This window comes from Dendrobates tinctorius, unplaced genomic scaffold, assembly GCF_039654945.1.
Source record: "Dendrobates tinctorius isolate UK_male_01 unplaced genomic scaffold, ASM3965494v1 ptg000091l, whole genome shotgun sequence".
Taxonomy (NCBI): domain Eukaryota; kingdom Metazoa; phylum Chordata; class Amphibia; order Anura; family Dendrobatidae; genus Dendrobates; species Dendrobates tinctorius.
In genome coordinates, this window is record NW_027361759.1 from 6504644 (window position 1) to 6528098 (window position 23455).

Genomic DNA, 23455 nt, shown 5'->3' on the forward strand with positions numbered 1-23455 from the left:
AAATGGTCCTGGGTTTTCCATGGCTGTCCAGGCACAACCCGGTAATTGATTGGAAAACTCAGGACATAGTGCAATGGAGTGGTTTCTGCCAAGACAATTGCTTGGCCACATGTGTGTCCGCCGTGACGCCCAGCCTGCCGGAGGCTTTTCAGGATTTCGCGGATGTTTTCTCTGAGAAGGGTTGCTCAGAACTGCCTCCACATAGAGCCTATGACTGTGCGATTAGGTTAAAACCCGGGGCCAAATTACCTAAGGCCAGGATGTTTAATATTTCTGGTCCTGAGAGGCAAGCTCTGAAAGACTACATCGCGGAGAGTCTGAGCAAAGGACACATCCGGCCTTCATCCTCGCCTGTAGCCGCGGGGTTTTTCTTCATTAAGAAGAAAGATGGGGGGTTACGCCCGTGTCTGGATTTCCGAGAGTTAAACCAGATTACTATCCGTGATCCCTACCCAATGCCGTTGATCCCGGATTTGTTCAACCAGGTAGCGGGGGCGAAATGGTTTTCCAAGCTGGACCTCAGGGGGGCGTACAACCTCATAAGGGTCCGTCAGGGGGATGAGTGTAAGACGGCCTTTAACACTCCTGAGGGTCATTTTGAGAGTCTGGTTATGCCGTTTGGGTTGACCACCGCGCCTGCCGTTTTCCAACATTTTATTAATGATGTATTTGTTCATGTCCTGGGGAGATTTGTGATTGTATACCTGGATGATATCCTCATTTATTCTAGCGATCGGGACACTCATTTGGAGCATGTTAGGCAGGTGTTACAGTTGCTCCGGGAGAACCAGCTCTATGCTAAGCTGGAAAAATGTTTATTTTTTGTCCAGGAGTTGCCCTTTTTGGGATATATTGTGTCCGCAGCCGGTTTTAAAATGGACACCGCTAAGGTGCAAGCGGTGCTGCAATGGGAGAGGCCGGAGAGTCTGAAAGCACTCCAGCGGTTCCTTGGGTTTGCGAATTATTATAGGAAATTTATAAAACACTTTTCGACTGTCGCCAAACCGCTCACGGACATGACAAAAAAGGGTGCCGATCTGGCGAACTGGCCTGAGGTGGCTATACGTGCATTTGAGCGTCTGAAGAATAGTTTTGCTTCAGCCCCCATTCTGGTGCAACCAGACGTGTCTAAACCTTTTGTGGTAGAGGTTGATGCGTCGGAGGTGGGAGTGGGGGCAGTACTGTCTCAAGGCTCGTCCTTGAGCGAGATGCATCCATGCGCCTACTTCTCCAAGAAGCTGTCGCCGGCCGAACGGAATTATGATATCGGCAACAGGGAGTTGTTGGCCATCAAACTGGCTTTTGAGGAATGGCGACACTTCTTGGAGGGGGCGGCCCACCAGGTCACAGTTATCACCGACCATAAGAATCTGCTCTATCTGGAGTCGGCCAAGCGTCTGTCTCCTAGGCAGGCTCGCTGGGCATTGTTTTTTACTCGTTTCAATTTTCTTGTGACGTACCGTCCCGGGGCTAAAAACACCAAGGCGGATGCTTTGTCTAGGTGTTTTCCGGGGGGAGAACCTCGGGAAGAGCCGGTACCCATCCTCCAGAAAGGGGTAGTGGTCTCGGCTCTCACGACGGAGGTAGAGGCGGAGATTGCCGAGGCCCAAGAGGAGGTACCACCAGGACTTCCCGCCAACAAATCATTTGTACCCCTGCATCTTCGGCTTAAGGTGTTGAAGGAACACCACGATTCGGTACTGGCTGGTCATCCAGGGGTGAAGGGCACCTTAGAGCTGGTATCGCGTCGTTTCTGGTGGCCCAAAATCCGGCAGGACGTGGTCTCGTACGTGGCAGCTTGCATCACGTGCGCTAGGGCTAAGTCACCCCGAACCCGTCCTGCTGGCACGCTACAGCCTCTGGGGGTACCCAATAGGCCATGGACAGAAATCTCCATGGATTTTATCACTGACTTGCCAGCCTCGGCAGGGAACACGGTCATCCTGGTGGTGGTTGACAGTTTTTCAAAGATGGCGCATTTTGTGGCGTTGTCTTCTTTGCCCAATGCTAAGACGTTGGCTCAGGTATTTGTGAAGGAGGTGGTCAGACTCCACGGAGTACCATCTGACATAGTATCTGATAGGGGTACGCAATTTGTGGCGAGGTTTTGGAAAGCTTTTTGCTCAAGGTTGGGGATCAAGTTGTCACATTCATCGGCGTTTCATCCACAGTCTAATGGACAAACTGAGCGCATGAACCAAAATCTAGAACAGTATTTACGATGTTTTGTGTCCGACAACCAGGAGGAGTGGTCTACTTTCCTTCCTCTGGCCGAATTCGCGTTAAATAATCACCGCCAAGAGTCATCAGGAGAGTCTCCATTCTTTTGTGTGTACGGTCAACATCCTCAGTTTTGTACCTTACGTCAGGGTGACTCCGGGGGTGTCCCGGAGGAGGATCAGCTAGGAGCCCAATTGTCATCAGTCTGGAGGCAGGTGAAACAGCGTTTGTTGAGCATGAGTGCCAGGTAAAAACGGGTGGCTGACAGTAGACGCGTGCCAGGTCCGGACCTGTGTGTGGGTGAATGGGTGTGGTTAGCTACGAAGAACATAAAACTCAAAATTCCATCTTTAAAACTGGGTCCAAGGTTTATTGGGCCTTTTAGGATTTCTGCCATCATTAACCCAGTGGCTTATCGGTTGGAACTTCCTGCGGTGTACAAAATACATAACGTTTTTCACAGGGCTTTATTGAAAAAGGTGGTAGGCTTGGTGGACACGACGCCGATGCCACCTCCAGTCATGGTGGATGGCGATTTAGAGTTCGAGGTCGCCAAGGTAGTGGACTCTCGAGTAGTACGTCGTACTCTTCAGTATTTGGTGCACTGGCGGGGGTATGGTCCGGAGGAGAGGTCTTGGGTTCCAGCCTCAGACATACATGCGGATCGGCTGGTCAGTTCTTTTCACCGTCGTCATCCGGACAAGCCGGGTCCTATGAGTCTTCAGGGCCCTGGGGTCCCTCGTAAAAGACGGGGTACTGTCATGTCGGACGCTGTTCACACCACAGCGTCCGGCAGGCAGAGGTAGTTCCACCTCCAGCCACTATAGCCTCAGTGGCGCCGGCTTGATCTTCAGGCTCTCGGGGGTTAATCCTGCTGGAGACCAGGTTGGAAGGTTAGTCACGCCCACGGTCTTTAAATAGTCATACTGGCATATGGGCGTCGCCGATTATAGCTTGTGTTTCATACCAAGTGGTTCCGGTCTGGAGTGGAGGTGTTGCAGAGAGAGAGATTCGTATCTGGTGTCGTATGATCCGTCGTTATCCTTTCTCCTTCCCATATTTGTGTTTAGTTGTGCCCTGTTCACATTACTGTATATTCCTGTGTGTGTGCGGCGCAGTGCAGTTTAAGTTCTCCCTGTCTGTCTTATTTGTGTGGGAGCTTTAGTGGTGTGTCTCCTCACTGGGTGGAGGGTGGAGGGTTAAGTGCAGGGCTGAGCAGGAGATAAGGAAAGGGTGGAGGCTCAGGCATTTGCACCTTCAGCAAAAACCCTGGGTTGAGGGTCAGACAGGGTTTCCCCTAGTGAAAGGGACACCACAGGGGCCCCGGGTATTTCTGCCTTCGTTGTCCTAAGCCCCGCGTGACATTACCCTCATAGGACTAAGAGGGGGAAACGCGTCGGGCTTTCATCTGGATCAATTGGCTAAGTATATTTTTTGCACATGATATATTGGCAGATCCTTTTTGTGGCAGTGAGATTAAACCCCACTTGAGCAATTATGCTCTGCTGGTCTATACTTTGTATGCATTACTATTGGAATATAGCCTCATCTTTTCATCTATGACCTGTATGAGACAGCACAATTATTATGCAATCTCTTTTTTATGAGTAGATATTGTATCTGAGCCGGATTGTGTCTCCTAGTGAAATAGGGTTATGAATTACCCCTACTTCTAAAATAATGGTCGCTGCATGTGCAACACAAAATTCATTTTTCTGCCTTTAATGTGCAATTTTTTTGATTGCCATATGTGCTATATATTGAATTCCCTTGTAGTCATTTTTTACTGACTTTGTTATTTGATATCTGGGTTTGTTTTTTGCAGCTTATTAGTATTTTTGGTGACTACGAGATAAGTTGTACCTAAAGCTGCATTTTTTGATACTCCCCTTTTTTCTTTCTTTATTACGAGATAAGTGTATATTGTGGAGTATCTATACTATCAGAATTACTACGAGATAAGTTCATAGCACATTAGTATTATCTATGAGACTATTTATGTCTCTTTAAAACAATTTTTCGGTATTATAAGTGTGTGTGTGTGTGTGTGTGTGTATAACCTTTTTGTGTCCTTTTTTGTATACTTAGGGAGGTTTAGGGATTTTTAGGGATACCGACGTTGAGCGGGGGCGCCATATCGTCAACAACTAGGGTGCCAACCTCCGCAGCTAGGAAGGGTTGTAATAGGGTGGACTAGGGCGATTTAGCCTGTGGCCCATATTTTTGTCATTTCATTACTGAATAGATTTAAAACAGTAATTCTGCTACCCTTCATAATTTGTTCCTTATTCCTCCCCTTTTTAGTCATTACTACTAATGTTTTTAGTGATTGAATTAAAAGCTATATTTTAGGGTTTTTTTTGCTTTGCTTCTGGTGTTTCAGTTCCTGAACCTAGCCATGTGTGTTTGTGTGTTCAGCTCCTGCTCTGATTGTGATCAGTTCTGGGAGAGCTGATGCCCTTTGTCCTGTCTTGTTTTTCTGCCTGCTCTGGGGGCAGAATACCCAGATCGCCTTTCCTGGAGGCTGCCTATCCAGGCCCGTTCCTGCTGTGTCTTGTTTCCTGAATCCTTGATCCTGGATCTGTTCCTGTACCTGACCCTGTCTGAACTATGTACTCTGTGTTTTGTTCCTGAGGTCCTTCTGTGTCTTGAACCCTGTGACCAGTGACTGTAACTCTTTGCTAACTGACTTTCTGTGATTTAACCTGGGTTCATCTTGGAAATAAAAGTCCGGTGTGTCTGCTGACTTTCTGCTACTCTGTGCTCAGCTTGTTATTCAGTGCAATCCCTGGCCGGTTCCAGTCCAACCCGGCAGAGCTTGCTTAAGACCGCATGGGTTCCTTTTTAGGTTGCTGCCAGATATCCGGAGCCCAATGTCCGTGGCCTCTTGTCCAAAGCTGGTTGACCGTGGCCTGATGTCCGTTGTCTGACGACCACTTCCAGATGTCTGGATCCTATGATTCCCTGCCCGATGTCTGGAGCCTGCCAATCACTGCCAGATGTCCGGAGCCTGATGACTGCGGCCTCAAGTCTGGAGCCTGATGTCCACAGCATGTCGTTCATTGCCAGATGTCCGGAGTATGATGCCAGTGTTCTGATGTTTTATCTGAGATCCAAGTCCTGATGTCCTGCCTGAGACCTGATGTCCTGATGTCCGCATGGTGCCTTGATGTTCTGTGTCCGATGTCCTGATGTCACAAAGTCCTGCCTGTTTCCTGATGTCCATCTCGAGTTCAGATGTCCTGCCTGTGTCCTGATGTTCTGATGTCCAGCCTGTGTCCTGATGTCCAGCCTGAGTCCCGATGTCCTGCCTGTGTCCTGATATGTCTCAATGTCCGTTCTGTGGTCCTGGTTGTCCAGCCTGTGTCCAGATGTCTGGTCCATGGTCCTGGTGGTCCAGTCTGTGTTCCAGAGTTGGTCTCACCTGTGTTCCTGGGGAGTCTCCAGCCTTGTTTCTCGGTGACGGCTCTGCCTGGATCTAACCAGCCGATGACCTGTGTTGCCATGCCGGTGTTCCTGTTCCTGTCCTGCCTGTGTCCCGATGTTCTGCCAGTTCCCTGGGGTCCAACCCATGATGACGTCTGTGATGAATCAGTGTCTAATGTTCCCCTGCTGAGCCTGTGCTATGCCTGAGGCCTAAGAGAGAGGCCATCCTAGTATGCCTGTGCCAGATGACCCTGGACTGCATCAACCCATGATGACCCTTGCCATCATCTGACGTCAGCCTGAGGTCAGTGTCTGATGTTCTCCTGCTGAGCCTGTGCTACGCCTGAGGCCTGAGAGAGAGGCTGTCCTAGTATGCCCGTGCTAGATGACCCTGGATTGCATCAAGCCATGATGTCCTCATGCCTTCGTCTGTTATCCTGAGACGTGTACCTTTCCCTGATGTGCGGAATTGGGAGCCTGGCATCAGGGCCGCCATCAGGGCATGACAGCCCTTACTGCTGTATGGGGCCCCATGAACAGCAGTACAGAAGGGGGCCCCACAGATCAGGGGCCCCGCTCCTGTGCTTCCATTCATCGGACCCCAAGTGCTGCGTGTCATGGGGTGCCAGACGGGCCCCAAGTGAGCGCTACGGCCGGGCCTGCAGCGCGCACATCAGCAGTACCCACACAGCGGCCGACATCAGAGGTACAGAAGTGCTGAAGGACCTGTGGTGACGTCATCATTACCACAGGCCTTCACTATTGATCAGCCCGCCCCCTGATCGCATGATGATGATGTCACCACAGGTCCTTTCAGCTCAGACAGCTGCAGCTCTATCTTCAACACAGGAGCGAGGCCAGGTAAGAAAAAAGTTTTTATTTTATTTTATTATTGAAAGGGGCAATGTGTTTCCCTGGCGGAATGGAGACTCGGGGGCAGGATTGGAGACACACAGGGGCAAATATGGAGACATGGGGGCAGAATGCAGACATGATGGGGCAGAATGCAGATATGATGTGAGCAGAATGCAGAATGATGGGGCAGAATGCAAGACATGGGGGGCAGAATGCAGACATGATGGGGGCAGAATGCAGACATGATGGGGGCAGAATGCAAGACATGATGGGGGCAGAATGCAAGACATGATGGGGGCAGAATGCAGACATGATGGGGGCAGAATGCAAGTCATGATGGGGCAGAATGCAGATATGAGGGAGGCAGAATGCAAGTCATGATGGGGCAGAATGCAGATATGATGGGGGCACAATGCAAGACATGATGGGGGCAGAATGCAGACATGATGGGGGCAGAATGCAGACATGATGGGGGCAGAATGCAGACATGATGGGGGCAGAATGCAGACATGATGGGGGCAGAATGCAGACATGATGGGGCAGAATGCAAGACATGATGGGGCAGAATGCAGACATGATGGGGCAGAATGCAGACATGATGGGGGCAGAATGCAGACATGATGGGGGTGTGGCGCCCCTGAGGCTCAGTCGCCACAGAGGTACTGCACCTTCTCCTAAGGTGTGGTGCCCCACCATCCAGGCAAGTTGGAGGCTCCTGACCACGCTCCAACACTCGCACCCCACACAATAGAGTAGTTCAGCAAAACCACATTGCGGCTCCTTGCTTAGAGAGAAGCAGAGCACCTTTGGTGGTTCCCTGCTTGGAACACTGGACGTGCTGGGAGGTGGGTGGAGTTCAGAATATATATATATATAAGAGCGGGACAGTTCCAGGATTGAAGGCAGTCAGTCAGTGAGTGAGGCTGAGAGAGGAAGCCACTCGGAGAAGAGTGGGGATCCCTGGAAGAGAGATGGAGGAAGGAGTGCTGCAGCAGCCTCAGTGATCTGAGCCAGCTGGCACGGGAAAGGAAAGAAGGAGAAGGACATTGAACTGAAGCCTGAGCTTCCATAGAAGGGAAAAGACAAGTACGGAATATAGGAGTAAAAGGGAACACAGAGGACGTGGGTTAGAGGAAGAACCCTGCCTAGAAGTTCTAAGCGCAAGGCCGGGGCCCGGTCCCCGAAGTTGTATGGACACTAATGGTTCTGCAGCAGGCACCGGTGGAGTAGTGGGCTGTAAATGCACTACTCCCATCTAAGACTTTAGGGCACAACAGCAAATGGATAGAGAGCCGGGACTAGGAGTAGATGGTCCCCGAAGCAGGCTACAGCTGTCTGCCGTGCAAGTAGAGTTCTTGGGAACATCTGTCAGGAGGAACTCCAGTGTAACACACACAGTACTAGGAGATCTTCACACTTAAAGGCGCTATAGAGGAGACGTTCAGAAAAGGCACATAGGTTGGCGGAGTGTGGAAGGGAGCATTCCATTTTGCCTGGAGGTTGACTGAGACCCTGACCCGGAGGACATGGCGCAGAAGCGGGCACTACAGACTGTGAGTAAAGCTTTGGAACTACATGCCCTGGTGTCCTCCATTCCTTCCTGCGTCCGCCCGCCTGGCACTGCTACATCCCCTGCGCCAAACACTACAACATCTAAGTGTCTCCATATCTACACTGCCCTGGGACAACAGCCCTGCCTGTGGAGGGCTATAACATCATTGCTGCACCACACCACCTGTCCCAGAGGATCTGTCTGCAGCGTCAGCCTAACACCTCCCTTGCCGAACACCACAGGTGGCGTCACAAAGTATTCATTTAACGACATTCCACCATTCATCCTCCTATTACTTGGGCGCCCAGGGCCACGGTCCGGGTCACTGCCGCTGTGAGACATCAGACTGATACCGGCCCCGGTACCGAGTACCCCACAGCCCTGGGAGGGCGACCCAGGGGCAGAATGCAAGACATGGGGCAGAATGCAAGACATGATGGGGGCAGAATGCAGACATGGGGGCAGAATGTGCCAGTAAGACAGGATGGGGCAGAATGTAACAGTGAGACACAGGAGGGGGCAGAAAGTGAGACATGGGGGCAGAATGCAAGACATGGGGCAGAGTGTGACAGTAAGATACAGCAGGGGGCAGAATGTGACAGTGAGACACAGGAGGGGGCAGAAAGTGAGACATGGGGGCAGAATGCAAGACATGGGGCAGAGTGTGACAGTGAGACACAGGAGGGGGCAGAATGTGACAGTGAGACACAGGAGGGGGCAGAATATGACAGTGAGACACAGGAGGGGGCAGCATGCGACAGTGAGACACAGGAGGGGGCAGAATGTGACAGTAATGACACAGGAGGGGGCAGAATGTGAGACACGGGGGCAGAATGGACATGGGGCAGAATATCACAGTAAGACACAGGAGGGGGGCAGAATATGACAGTGAGACACAGGAGGGGGGCAGAATGTGACAGTAAGACACAGGAGGGGGCAGAATGTGACAGTGAGACACAGGAGGGGCAGAATGTGAGGCACGGGGGCAGAATGTGACAGTAAGCCACAGGAAGGGGCAGAATGTGAAAACAGGACAAAGGTGGGGGCAGAATGTGACAGTAAGACACAGGAGGGGGCAGAATGTGAAAGTGAGACACAGGACGGGGAAGAATGTGAGACACAGGGGGCAGGATGGGAGCCACATGGTGCAGCATCATGGGGCAGGATGGATATGATGTAGACGGGGCAGGATCGGGAGATCATATGGGGGCAGAATGGATACTCATGAGGGCAGGATGAGAGAAAATATGGCTGAAGCCAGGAATGAGACACACGGAGGCCAGGATGGGGGATATTATTACCATAGGGGCTAATTAAGGGATATTATTACTGCAGTGATGTATTTATTTTATTTTTATGAGGATACTGTTTTAAATGCAGAGCGACACTATGTCGCCTTTTTTTCTTCATCTGGTATAGTGTAGAAGTTGGGAAAAAAATAAGTAATGTATTCTGCAAGCGGAGCTCTAGATAAATCTGTAATTTCCTGCAGAGACGAGCCCTGGCTGGAAGACGTGATGGCGGTGTGTGCTGGATGAAAGATGAAAAACAAAGACGAAGGACTTCACCTAGAGACGTCAATGGTGAGTCAGTGTGTTACCTGTACACTGACACTATACACTATATACAGAGTGCCTTTGTACAATGTCATCAGTGATCACTGTGTTATCTGTACACTGACACTATATACAGAGCTCCTGTGTATAATGTCACCAGTGGTCACTGTATTACCTGTACACTATACACTATATACAATTGTGGCCAAAAGTATTGACACCGCTGCAATTCTGTCAGAAAATACTCAGTTTCTTCCTGAAAATGACTGCAAACACAAATTCTTTGGTATTATTATCTTCATTTAATTTGTCTTAAATGAAAAAAGACAAAAAGAATTGTCCTAAAGCCAAATTGGATATAATTCCACACCAAACATAAAAAAGAGGGTGGACAAAAGTATTGGCACTGTACGAAAAATCATGTGATGCTTCTCTAATTTGTGTAATTAACAGCACCTGTAACTTACCTGTGGCACCTAACAGGTGTTGGCAATAACTAAATCACACTTGCAGCCAGTTGACATGGATTAAAGTTAACTCAACCTCTGTCCTGTGTCCTTGTGTGTACCACATTGAGCATGGAGAAAAGAAAGAAGACCAAAGAACTGTCTGAGGACTAGAGAAACCAAATTGTGAGGAAGCATGAGCAATCTCAAGGTTACAAGTCCATCTCCAAAGACCTGAATGTTCCTGTGTCTACCGTGCGCAGTGTTCATCAAGACGTTTAAAGCCCATGGCACTGTGGCTAACCTCCCTAGATGTGGATGGAAAAGAAAAATTGACAAGAGATTTCAACGCAAGATTGTGCGGATGTTGGATAAAGAACCTCGACTAACATCCAAACAAGTTCAAGCTGCCCTGCAGTCCGAGTGTACAGCAGTGTCAACCCGTACTATCCGTCGGCGTCTGAATGAAAAGGGACTGTATGGTAGGAGACCCAGGAAGACCCCACTTCTTACCCTGAGACATAAAAAAGCCAGGCTGGAGTTTGCCAAAACTTACCTGAAAAAGCCAAAAACGTTTTGGAAGAATGTTCTCTGGTCAGATGAGACAAAAGTAGAGCTTTTTGGGCAAAGGCATCAACATAGAGCTTACAGGAGAAAAAAAGAGGCATTCAAAGAAAAGAACACAGTCCCTACAGTCAAACATGGCGGAGGTTCTCTGATGTTTTGGGGTTGCTTTGCTGCCTCTGGCACTGGACTGCTTGACCGTGTGCATGGCATTATGAAGTCTGAAGACTACCAACAAATTTTGCAGCATAATGTAGGGCCCAGTGTGAGAAAGCTGAGTCTCCCTCAGAGGTCATGGGTCTTCCAGCAGGAAATGACCCAAAACACACTACAAAAAGCACTAGAAAATGGTTTGAGAGAAAGCACTAGAGACTTCTAAGGTGGCCAGCAATGAGTCCAGACCTGAATCCCATAGAACACATGTGGAGAGATCTAAAAATGGCAGTTTGGAGAAGGCACCCTTCTAATATCAGGGACTTGGAGCAGTTTGCCAAAGAAGAATGGTATAAAATTCCAGCAGAGCATTGTAAGAAACTCATTGATGGTTACCGGAAGCGGTTGGTCGCAGTTATTTTGGCTAAAGGTTGTGCAACCAAGTATTAGGCTGAGGGTGCCAATACTTTTGTCTTGCCCATTTTTGGAGTTTTGTGTGAAATGATCAATGTTTTGCTTTTTGCTTCATTCTCTTTTGTGTTTTTTCATTTAAGACAAATTAAATGAAGATAATAATACCAAAGAATTTTTGTTTTCAATCATTTTCAGGAAGAAACTGAGTATTATCTGACAGAATTGCAGGGGTGTCAATACTTTTGGCCACAACTGTACATAGTGCCTTTGTACAATGTCAGTGTGGTCTGGTCATGGTGTGGCTGTATTTGCTCCATGTATGTGGTATTATAGGTCACTATGTGGTGGTAATATGTGGTCTGGTCATGGTGCAGTGGTATTTGTTCCTTGTGATATTGTTCGGTCACTATGGTAGTAATATGTGGTCTGGGCATGGTGTGGCTGTATTTGTTCCTTGTATGTGGTATTATAGCTCACTATGTCGTGGTAATATGTGGTCTGGACATGGTGCGGTGGTATTTGTCCCTTTGGATGTGATATTATTAGTCATTTTAAAAATTGAAAAATAGATAAAAAATATCCCTAAATTGTATTGGATATTTTAGCAAATGTTTAATAGGTTAGAGTAGCGTAGGGCCCGGCCAAAAGAGTCTACCTTGTCGTGGTGGCAGATTTAAAAAATCTTTTGGCCAAAACAAGAGCTGCTGGCTAGATGTGTGATCTGGTAATGGGAACTGTTAATGTGTGATTGATGAGAAGTGCAGTTTTTCCAAGAGAGAGGTGGGACTGTGGACAGTTTGAGGGGTGGAGGCGGGGTTGGGGTGGAGCCTGGGCGGAGTCTCAAGGGGGCCCCGAAAATTTTGCCAGTATGGGGCCCCGAAATTCCTAGTGGCATCCCTGCCTGGCATAATTATGTTTCGTTCATGTACTGTGTTTCTGTTTGAGTAAACTTTGTTTCTTCATAGCTGAAGTTGTGCAGTGTCTTGTAGTTCTGCACGTCGCCATCTCTTCCACATGCTCAGCTGCCACAGACCCTGCTCGCTACCCTTCCCTAGTCTGGGTAAGTCCAGGTTACCCTATGTGGTCTAGTGGGTCCACATTCCGTCCCCACCAGGGGCACTCTCCCCACATCATCGTGGTTGGGTGACGTATTCCGTCCCCACCAGGGACACTCGCCCCACATCGTCGTGGTTGGGTGACGTGAAGGTGTCAGCTGGGCCGCGCCCTCAGTCGCAGTCGTGACAGAAAGGAGGGTAAAGAAGGGTAGAGGTGGGAGTGGTTTGAAAATGCAGTTGTTAGACTGCTGAGGAGTGTGAGTGAAATAATGCCCACCATAACACAGCGCAAAAGATATCATCAGACATGTTTCTGTTTCGCTCAAAAAGCATAAATTGTAAAAAGTAAAGAAGTTGTGAATGACATGGAGTGTGAGGCAATGCATGTACTCTAGAGAGAATCATAGAATCGTAGAGTTGGAAGGGACCTCCTGGGCCATCTGGTCCAACCCCCTGCTCAAAGCAGGATTCGCTAAATCATCCCAGTCAGATGTCTGTCCAGCCTCTGTTTGAAGACTTCCATTGAAGGAGAACTCACCACTTCTCGTGGCAGCTTGTTCCACTCATTGATCACTCTAACTGTCAAAAAGTTTTTTCTAATATCTAATCTGTGTCTCCTCCCATTCAGTTTCATCCCATTGCTTCTAGTCTTTCCTTGTCCAAATGAGAATAAAGTTGATCCTTCTACAATGTGACAGCACTTTAGATATTTGTAGACAGCTATTAAGTCTCCTCTCAGTCTTCTCTTTTGCAAACTAAACAATCCCAAATCCTGCAACCTTTCCTCATAAGACAGGGTTTGCAGACCGGTCACCATTCTGGTTGCTTTTTTCTGAACTTGCTCCAGTTTGTTGATGTCTTTTTTAAAATGTGGCGCCCAAAACTGGACACAATATTCCAGATGAGGTCTGACCAAAGAGGAGTAGAGGGAAATAATGACTTCATGTGATCTAGACTGTATGCTTCTGTTAATACATCCTAGAAATGCATTTGCCTTTTTTGCTGCTGCATCACACTGTTGACTCATATTCAGTCTGTGATCTATTAGTATACCCAAGTCTTTTTCACATGTGCTGTTGCTTAGCCCTATTCCTCCCATTCTGTATATGCTTTTTTCATTTTTATTGCCCAGATGTAGTACTTTGCATTTTTCCCTGTTAAAAACCATTCTGTTAGTTGCTGCCCACTTCTCCAGTTTATTTATATCTTTTTGAATCCTCTCTCTCTCTTCTCTAGTATTAGCTATCCCTCCTAGCTTTGTATCATCAGCAAATTTAATCAGTTTACTCTCAATTCCTTCATCTAAATCGTTGATAAAGATGTTGAACAATACAACAATACAGGGCCCAGGACAGAGCCCTGTAGTACCCTACTTGAGACATTCTTCCAACTGAATGTGCAGCCATTTACGACCACTCTTTGGGTCCGATCACTAAGCCAGTTATGAATCCACCTAACAGTTGCCTTGTCCATTGCATACTTAGTCATTTTTTCAATAAGGATTGTATGAGATACTTTGACAAATGCTTTGCTGAAGTCAATATATACTATATCTACAGCATTTCCTTGATCCACCCAATCAGTGATTCAGTCATAGAAGGAAATTAAGTTAGTCTGACATGACTTATTAGTTACAAACCCATGCTGACTCTGTTTAATCACTTATCCAGGTACTGACATACATGTAGAGAGGGGGAAAGGTGGAGCGGGGTTCAAATGATTGCGTGTCTATACACATCTTCTGTATCTGTACGTGTCCTTTTTTGCATTTTTATGTTAATTTAGGAGTTCCTCAGAAATGTTAATTCAGCAATGAATAACACACATTTGTGGCAGGATGACCAATCTTCTTTAAGGCCCGGCAATTTTTTCTTTTTGCGCTTTGTTTTTTCCTCCTCTTCTTCCAAGAGCCATAACTTTTTATTTCTTTGTGGACTTATTAGGATTTGTTATCTGCAGGAAAAATTGTAGTTGGACACATTAATTATAAAATAAAACATACTGAAACCAGGTATAAAAAATTTCAAATAGTATGAAAAAAAAATTTCACTATTGTTTTTTGGATCTAGTTTTTACGGCATTCATTGTATGATAGAAATTACCTGTGAGCATGATTCATCAGGTCAGTATGCGACACCAAGATTTCATAGTTTTGTTTTTAAGTGGTGAGAAATAAAGTATAAAAAAGATTTGATTTTCTGAGACTCGTCCTGTTCTTATTTTTCTGTGTATGTAGCTGGCAGAGAGCTTGTTTGCTGCATGGGGGGGCTAACATTTTCAATACCATTTTGGGGTCCATATGATGTTTTGATCACTTTTAATTGTAATTTTTGTTCAGGGTTGTGTGGTCACTAAAATAATGCATTTCTGGTATTTTGAGTATTTTTTTTACACTTTATGACATTTACTGTATGGGTTAATTATCTTTATATTTTGGTGGACCAGTGTTGTGGTACCACAAATGTTTATTTTTTTTAATTTCTTTATTTTTAATGTGGGAAAACGGGGGGATTCAAATTTTTTTTTTGGTTTTCTTAGTCCCCTTAGGAGGCTTGAACTTGTGATCCCCAATTTCTTGTACTACATACTGCAACACCCCAGTATTGCATCATATAGTATAAGATGCAGTCTTCTTTGAAAGTTAGCCTATAGCTGAACTTCAGACTAGAACCAAAGTGGCACCTACTACAGTAACCCCTTGTTGCCTTGCAATCGAGTCACAGGGGCCGATTTCTAACCATTTGTGCAGACACATGCACATTTGTGGCCTGCTGGAGGTCATTTTGCAGTGCTCTGGCAGTGCTCCTCCTGTCCCTTTTGCACAAAGGCTGAGGTAGCGGTCCTGCTTCTGGGTTGTTGCCCTCCTACGGCCCCCTCCACATCTCCTGGTGTACTGGCCTGTCTCCTGGTAGCGCCTCCAGCCTCTGGACACTACACTGACAGACACAGCAAACCTTCTTGCCACAGCTCGCATTAATGTGCCATCTTGGATGAGCTGCACTACCTGAGCCACTTGTGTGGTTTGTAGAGTCCGTCTCATGCTACCATGAGTGTGAAAGCACAACCAACATTCAAAAGTGACCAAAACATCAGCCAGAAAGCATTGGTACTGAGGTGTGGTCCCCACCTGCAGAACCACTCCTTTCTTGAGGGTGTCTTGATAATTGCCAATAATTTCCATCTGTTGTCTATTCCATTTGCACAACAGCCTGTGAAATTGATTGTCAACCAGTGTTGGTTCCTAAGTGGACAGTTTGATTTCACAGAAGTTTTATTTACTTGGAGTTATAGTCTGTTTAAGTGTTCCCTTTATTTTTTTGAGCAGTGTATAACATATATCAATCTAACTGGGGCCAAAAGTCACCTGGTGAATGCGTGAGTGTGTGTTTAGGGTGTGTGGCTGGTGAAATTTGCCTTCTCTACTAATGGTGATAAAATAGCTTGTCCCATCTTTGCCCATCACCACAGCAAAGAGGCTGCATACTGGTGCTGTTAAAGGAAAACATGGTTGGGACCAGGAAGCATAAAGCCACCATAGACAAAATGGTGATTGAAAGGTTGGATGGACCCATGTAGAGTGGAGAAAGAGATTCAACAGCCGTGTCTACAAACCCGTGACTTCCTTCGCACATGTCGTAAGCATCTAACAGGTATTCCGTTCTGGAGATTTAGCACTTCCAAAGTCATAGTCCCAATTACATGTAAAGGGGCACAATGTTATGCCTCATTTCTCTTGCAGCATCCAATGCAGGAGAAATGTGTAGTCATCTGCAGCTTACCCAGGCTTTAGTAACTGATCACAGGGGATTTAGCTGCTGTGTTGTATGGAAAGTGATGAGCAAAGTATTTATTTTTTTTATTTCTTATTTTAGAAGTATTTAGGAAATTATGAATGAAAAAGAAGTTACAAGCAAATTCCTACTTTTTGTACCGTTAGGAGCCTTTGTCCAGTATGAGCAGCTCTACAGAGCACACAGATATAAATACAATTTGTAGCAAATACAAGATAACTTTTTTATGCATATTACTAAAGAAAAAAATTAATCTTCTAAAATGTATTTTTTCTCCAACTCATCAATCATTAAAAATAAACTGCAATCATCGAATTCCTTTAATGCCACCCTTACAAAACAGGTTTTGCCTATGAAGTATTATATCCAGCTGCTATTTTCTAAATAATCCATTCCTTAGTCAGACTGGGTTTGTTAGTCTTGTGCGTATCTGTCACCTTTTGGCGTAAAAGGAAATAATATAAGGGTGAGACTATGGCTAAAAATTGGTCACAATGACACAAGTGACACAATGCTTTTCTAATGCACACATAGAGGACACATACAGGAAAGAACTGTGATATCAGTTAGGGTAATGGTTAATTGGAGAAAAACACTTTGCAGCAATGTCATGGAGAAAGAAAGGACAGTACAAGAAAATTGGCATTAGTAGACTTTTATGAGAAATTGAGGTAATCTAAATTACAGTTCTATGGAAAACGTGTGAACTACGGTAAAAGAAGTACATTTTTAGACATATACGTAAATAAATATAAATATATTTATATTGTCTAAAGGCCCCGTTACACATAACGATGTTCCAGCAATCCCACCAACGATCCGACATGGATGGGATCGCTGGGACATCGTTAGGCTGATCGCTGGTGAGCTGTCACATAGACAGCCCCTCCAGTGATCAGGACCAGCGAGCATGCGAGCAGCGACGCTGGATGCTGGTTTCCAATGTAAACAGCGGGTATCTAAGAGCCGCCCGGCTCTTGGATACCGGCTGTTTACCCTGGAAACCAGCATGCACGCTGGTTTCCAAGGTAAACAGCGGGTAACTAAGAGCCGCGCGGCTCTTAGATACCCGCTGTTTACATTGGAAACCAGCGTCCAGCGTCGCTGATCGCTGGTCTCTCGCTGCCACACGCAGCGATACGCTCTGGCCAGCAGGAGACCAACGATCAGAAAACGGACTAGGACGATGGAGCGCAATCACCGATACCCGGCAGGGGGGTCGGTCGCTGAGCAATGTCACACACAGCGATCTCGCTGGTGAGATCGCTGTGGCGTCACAAAATCGGCGATCTCGCTGGCGATATCGCTGTGTGTGACGGGGCCTTTACACCTTCAGACATTACTGATATGTCCTGTGATAATGAAAACAATAACATGGTTTATGATAAAATTAAAGGGAACCTGTCACCAGAAAAAATGCTATTAACCTGCTGATATGGGGTTAATAGCATTATTAACCTGCCCTATGCCCACACTTAGCCGAATGCTGCCAGGAGAAAATTAACTTCATTTCCCCGACTCTGCGTGTAGGGGAAGGGGAACCATGCTGGGACACTGGCAATAGCATTACAGAATCAGCTGCAATCCTATTGTGTCCTGTCTGTGTACTATTTTGTGTCCTTATAGGTACCGTTACATTTAGCGATGCACCAGCGATCCCGACAACGATATGACTGGGTCAGGATCGCTGGTGCATCGCTAAATGGTCGCTAGTGAGCTGCCAAACAGGCAGATCTCACCAGCGATGCAGCAGCGGTCGGCGGTTGTTACTTACCGGTCACACGCAGCTCTGATGACGCCTTCTGCCCGCGTCTATGCGTTGCTTGTCGGCGCCAGCAGGAAGCCGACAATGAGAAATGAACCAGGACGATCTCGCGCAATCAGCTATATCCAGCGGGGGGCCGGGTCGCAGGTACGTGTCACATGTAGCGAGATCGCTAGCTATATCGCTGTTGCGTCACAAAATCGGTGACGCTTTAGCGAGATCGCTAGCGATCGCGCTATGTGTGAAGGGGGCTTATGTTCCCAGGAGCTGTGGTATGAGCAGACCATGTCCCTGTACAATCAGACACAGCCATTACACAGTACACAGCAAGGGCACATTTATAAGATTATCTAAAAAAGTTCCTGTTTTAACACATCAAATAGAGAAATTTATTTTTATTCTAAGATCTATTGATTAAAATGTATTTCGTTTGTGGGACTACTGTTTTAAGGAAATATATTTTAATTCCTCAGCAGTCTGAAAACATTTTTTTAAAAATGGCATTCCAGGAATCTGGAGTCATTTAATTGTCAAGCTGTGGAAAGGCCTATTTCAAAGGAAGTGATCTGCAGCACCGATTGTTTAAGAGGACTGCATGTCAACAAAGCTCTGGCCATTCACGGTTGCTAATAACTGAACGATTTCCAAAGAAAATCCTGTGGCCAATTGGGCAGAGTCTTGATAGAGTGCAGCCAGCTGCTGTCATGGTCTGCTGAGTTTCTGGGATTAGGTGGTTTTAGGGTTAAACTAGTCAACTTCTAGCACTTTCAACAGAGGTAAATAGAGCTAGCACTAAAGGGCCTGTCACACTAAGCGATATCGCTAGCAATATCGCTATAACGTCACTGTTTTTTGTGACGTTATAGCGATATTGCTAGCGATATCACTGTGTCTGATACTTACCTCCGACCGCTCCCCCGGTGGTTATCGCTGATCGCGCGAGAACGTCCTGGACCGTTTCTCGTCGTCAGCTTCCTGCTGGGCTTCCTGTGGCACCGACGAGCGACGCGTGGACGCGGGCGGAGGACGTCAGGATCGCCTCGTCTGACAGGTAAGTAGCGACCCCCGACCCCTGCGTTGTCGCTGGTGAGATCTGCCTGTGTGGCAGCTCACTAGCGACCACTTAGCGATGTACCAGTGATCCTGACCGCGTCATATCGTTGGTCGGGATCGCTGGTGCATCGCTAAGTGTGACAGTACCTTTAGCTGAAGGGAATCAGGGTATTTAAACATCCAGCAAGGGTGTGTCAATAAGCAGCAGAAGGTGGATGTCGCTGCTAGGTCCTTAAGGGAGAAAGATATCACTCCATACAGAGATGAAAATCAAGAAGGTGCTTGCAAAGCCAAGCGCAATGACCTTCTAAAGCCGGAACCAAAGTGACTGTCTGTCGCACTTGGCATACCCGTGACAGTATGAGGATGAGGGGGCCATGCATACAAGGATAGGGATGAAGAGGCCATGAATACCAGGTTGGGGATGCGGGTGCCATGCATACCAGGCTCATACTCAAGTCAATAAGTTTTCCCAGTTTTTTTGTGGTAAAATTAGGTGCCTCGGCTTATATTCAGGTCGGCTTATATTTGAGTAAATACAGTAATCATTTTATTATAATTAGTGATGACAGATAAGATCCCACCAGCAATTTAGGCTCATTGGCTATCTATTGTCCAATAGAATGATCCAAGAAACCTCTCTATAATTATGAGACCACATAGGGCAGCTGTCAGTAACACCCCACTGCACTTGCTCACTGAGCCAGTGCGCATGTCCTGAGTAAAACAAACTGTGCCCAAAGACACCTGTGGAGCGGGGCAGCAGCGGTGAAGATGCGTGCTTCAGACAAACAGGACCTGAAGCATGTGATTGCTGGGAGCGTGGCCTAAGCTCCAGAGAGCTAGGAGCTGAAGGAAAACTCCTAGAAGGGTAACTACAGGACAAAGTTACCAAGGGGCATAGACAGGGACATAAACCAGATCAGGCCGGGGTCAAAGCACGAGATAGCAAGACAGTACCAAAGGATTAGACAGAACGGATAGTCAGGAGGTAGCCAAGGGGTCATATACAGAGAGGGCAGCGCAGTACAAGAGAAGCAGGCAGAGGGTAGTCAGGACGTAGCCAAGGGGTCATATACAGAGAGGGCAGCACAGTACAAAAGGGGCAGGCAAAACTCGTAACAGGGACACAACCAAATCAGAACCAGACAGACGTAACGCAGCAAAGGCACAAAGCACTGGCATAAAGCACAACAGGGCCAAACACACTCGGCCAAGGGACAGAGTATAAGCAACAGGAAATGGCCCCACAATGAGGCTATAAGAAGCCTCCCAGAATCCCAGAGTGAGGCCACCTAGTTTCTTCTTGAAGCATGTTGGTGGATTGCTGCTGTGAGCTCTCTTTTGTCTTCTCATGGTAAATGTATTCCCTCTTTTGTTTTCCTGCTTTGTCTTTAGTGGTAGTGGGGCTGACTAGTGCTCACCCCGTCCCTCTATCCAGAGTCTATCACTAGGGGCAGTCAGGGATTAGGTTCCTGATCGGCGATAGGTGCCAACCTATTTAGGTACATGAGGTCAGACAGGGTGAGGGTGTTGTCAGATCTGAGATCAAGAGATCGCCTCTCCCCTCTTTCCCAGTGTTTGGGCTCCCCCTCCCTCTTCCCTATGTTGTGCACCTAGCTTCTCCCTCACCCAACCTGACACATACCCATCCTGGTATGCATGGACCCTCATCCACATCCTGGTATACATGGCCCCCCATCAGAAAAACATTAAAAAAGCATAAACCTTCCTACTTACCTTCCCTGCGGTCCCTCACAGCATCTTGTTCCAATACCAGTAGCTGATTTATGCTACGGAGGGTCTTATAGTTCGAAAAATACCGTAAGTGGGACCTTCACTTGAGTATAAGCCGAGGGGGCTTTTTCAGTATAAAAATTGTGCTAAAAAATATATACATGAATATATATGGTACTTTCTTTTGTGTAATTAAAAAAAAATTTCAATGTGTTTTTTATTAATTTGCATAAATCAATAGGCTAATTTAAACTTGATGCATTTAACTCAGTAGCCTTGATATAAATAATGACTGCATTGGTAGAAACACAGCAAATAATAAATAGATGTCATTTTTATTATACAGGTAACCCTCACTCTGCTGTCCCTTTTAACCATTTGCTTTATTCCTATCCTCCTATGTTCTCTTGCAATCCACTTTCACCGACCAATCCCCCCTCCATCACGACTCATATACATCAGCTCCTCTCTCTTTGCTTCTCCCATGTACAGCTCCCATGCACTTCTCACCTTCTTAAAAAGCCTCAGCCCATCTTGCCCAAACACACTGCACATAAAATCTTCATACAATTCCAAAAACTACTTGCTCTTTATCTTCCTGCTCCTACTGATTTCAGGGGACATCTCCCCCAACCCCGGTCCACCATCCCCCAACCTCAACCCCTACCCTACCTCACATCGAAACCTTAATAATCTTACTAATATCACTTGCACTCCTTCATCTCCTTCTTTCAATTGTGCCCTTTGGAATCCACGGTCTGTATGCAACAAGCTTCCTTTCCTACACAATTACTTTCTGAAAAACTCTCTGAATTTGTTGGCCCTCACGGAAACCTGGATTCAGGATTCTGACACTGTCTCTCCTGCTGCCATTTCCCATGGTGGCTTACAATTCTCCCATTCCCCGAGACCGACAAATAGACCTGGTGGTGGAGTCGGCATACTCCTGTCCCCACAATGCACTTTCCAGGTCATCCCCTCAGTTCCATCACTCTCATTCCCTTCTTTTGAAGTCCACACCATCAGGCTCTTTCGTCCCCTCTCCCTCAGAGTAGCGGTCATATACCGGCCCCCAGGCTCACCCACCCACTTCCTGGACCATTTCTCTGCCTGGCTGCCGCACTTCATGTCCTCAGAACTACCAACCCTTATCCTGGGAGACTTCAACATCCCCATTAACAGCCCCACTTCCACATCTGCATCCCAGCTTCTATCACTAACCACTTCTCTAGGCTTCTCTCAGCTCTCAACCTCTGAAACACACAAAGACGGTAACACCCTGGACCTGGTTTTCGCCCGGCTCTGCTCAATCTCCTACCTAGATAACTCACCGCTTCCCCTCTCTGACCACAACATTCTCTCCTTTACACTCACAAATCCTCGCTCACCCCAGCACCCTCCTACCTACCATTCAGTCAGAAATCTACAAGCCATTAACCCTCATACACTTTCAGACTCCCTACACTCATCATTGTCCCCAATCTCTTCTTTGTCCTGTCCTGATCTGGCTGTACATCACTTCAATGACACTCTTAGAAGCACCCTTGACCAAGTAGCTCCCCTCACCCTCAGAACCTCCAAACACAGAGTGAAACAGCCCTGGCTCACATCGCAAACCCGATTTCTCCAGCGATGCTCTAGGTGTGCTGAACGCTTATGGAGGAAAACACACACACCAGAAGACTTCATACACTTCAAATTTATGTTAAGGACATATAACTCTGCCCTTCACCTCGCCAAACAGACCTACTACACCACCCTGATCTCCTCACTATCCAACAACCCCAAGAAACTTTTTGACACCTTTCACTCCCTCCTCAGGCCAAAAGCACAAGCCCCTATCACAGACATTTGCGCTGATGACCTGGCCTCCCACTTTATAGAGAAAATAGACAATATCCGTCAGGAAATCCGCTCCCAATCACCAAGTTCAGTGACTCCCATCCCTCCCTGCATTTCCCCTGGCTCACTCTCCACATTTGCTCCCATCACAGAAGAAGAAGTCTCCAGGCTCCTCTCCTCTTCTCGTCCAACTACATGCACAACCGACCCCATTCCCTCACATCTCCTCCAGTCTCTCTCCCCAGTCGTCACAACTCACCTAACTACAATCTTTAATCTCTCCCTCTCCTCTGGCATTTTCCCCTCCTCCTTCAAACACTCTATCATTACTCCATTACTAAAGAAACCCACCCTTGACCCATCCTGCACAAACAACTACAGACCAGTCTCCAATCTCCCCTTCATCTCTAAACTCTTGGAGCGCCTGATATACTCACGCCTTACCCGTTACCTCTCCACTCACTCCCTCCTAGACCCTTCACAGTCCGGTTTCCGCCCCCTACATTCGACAGAAACTGCACTCATCAAAGTGACCAATGACCTTCTGACAGCAAAACGTAATGGTGACCATTCTCTGCTCATTCTTCTCGACCTTTCTGCAGCTTTCGACACTGTTGACCATCCTCTCCTACTCTCTAGGCTCCAGTCACTAGGCATTAAGGACACTGCTCTTTCCTGGTTCTCCTCCTATCTTTCCGACCGCTCCTTCAGTGTTCTGTTTTCTGGCTCCACTTCATCTCCTCTTCCTCTCACTGTTGGGGTACCTCAGGGCTCAGTCCTTGGCCCCCTTCTCTTCTCTCTCTATACAGCCCCAATTGGACAGACCATCAGCAGATTTGGCTTTCAGTACCATCTTTATGCTGATGACACACAACTGTACACATCATCCCCTGACCTTACCTCCGCTGTACTACAGAACGCCACTGACTGTCTGTCTGCAGTCTCCAACATCATGTCTGCTCTCTATCTGAAACTCAACCTCTCCAAAACTGAACTTCTTCTGCTCCCACCATCTACTAACCTCCC

The 23455-nt window shown here is 47.0% G+C and overlaps 1 long non-coding RNA gene across 1 annotated transcript in view; it reads right to left on the minus strand.

Moving 5' to 3' along the window:
• Positions 1–23455, minus strand: part of LOC141098441 (uncharacterized) — a 77081-nt gene that overhangs the window by 45522 nt on the left and 8104 nt on the right. Inside the window, exon 2 of the long non-coding RNA XR_012234232.1 lies at positions 14067–14194. This is a non-coding gene — a long non-coding RNA (uncharacterized lncRNA). The remainder of the gene's footprint in view (positions 1–14066; positions 14195–23455) is intronic.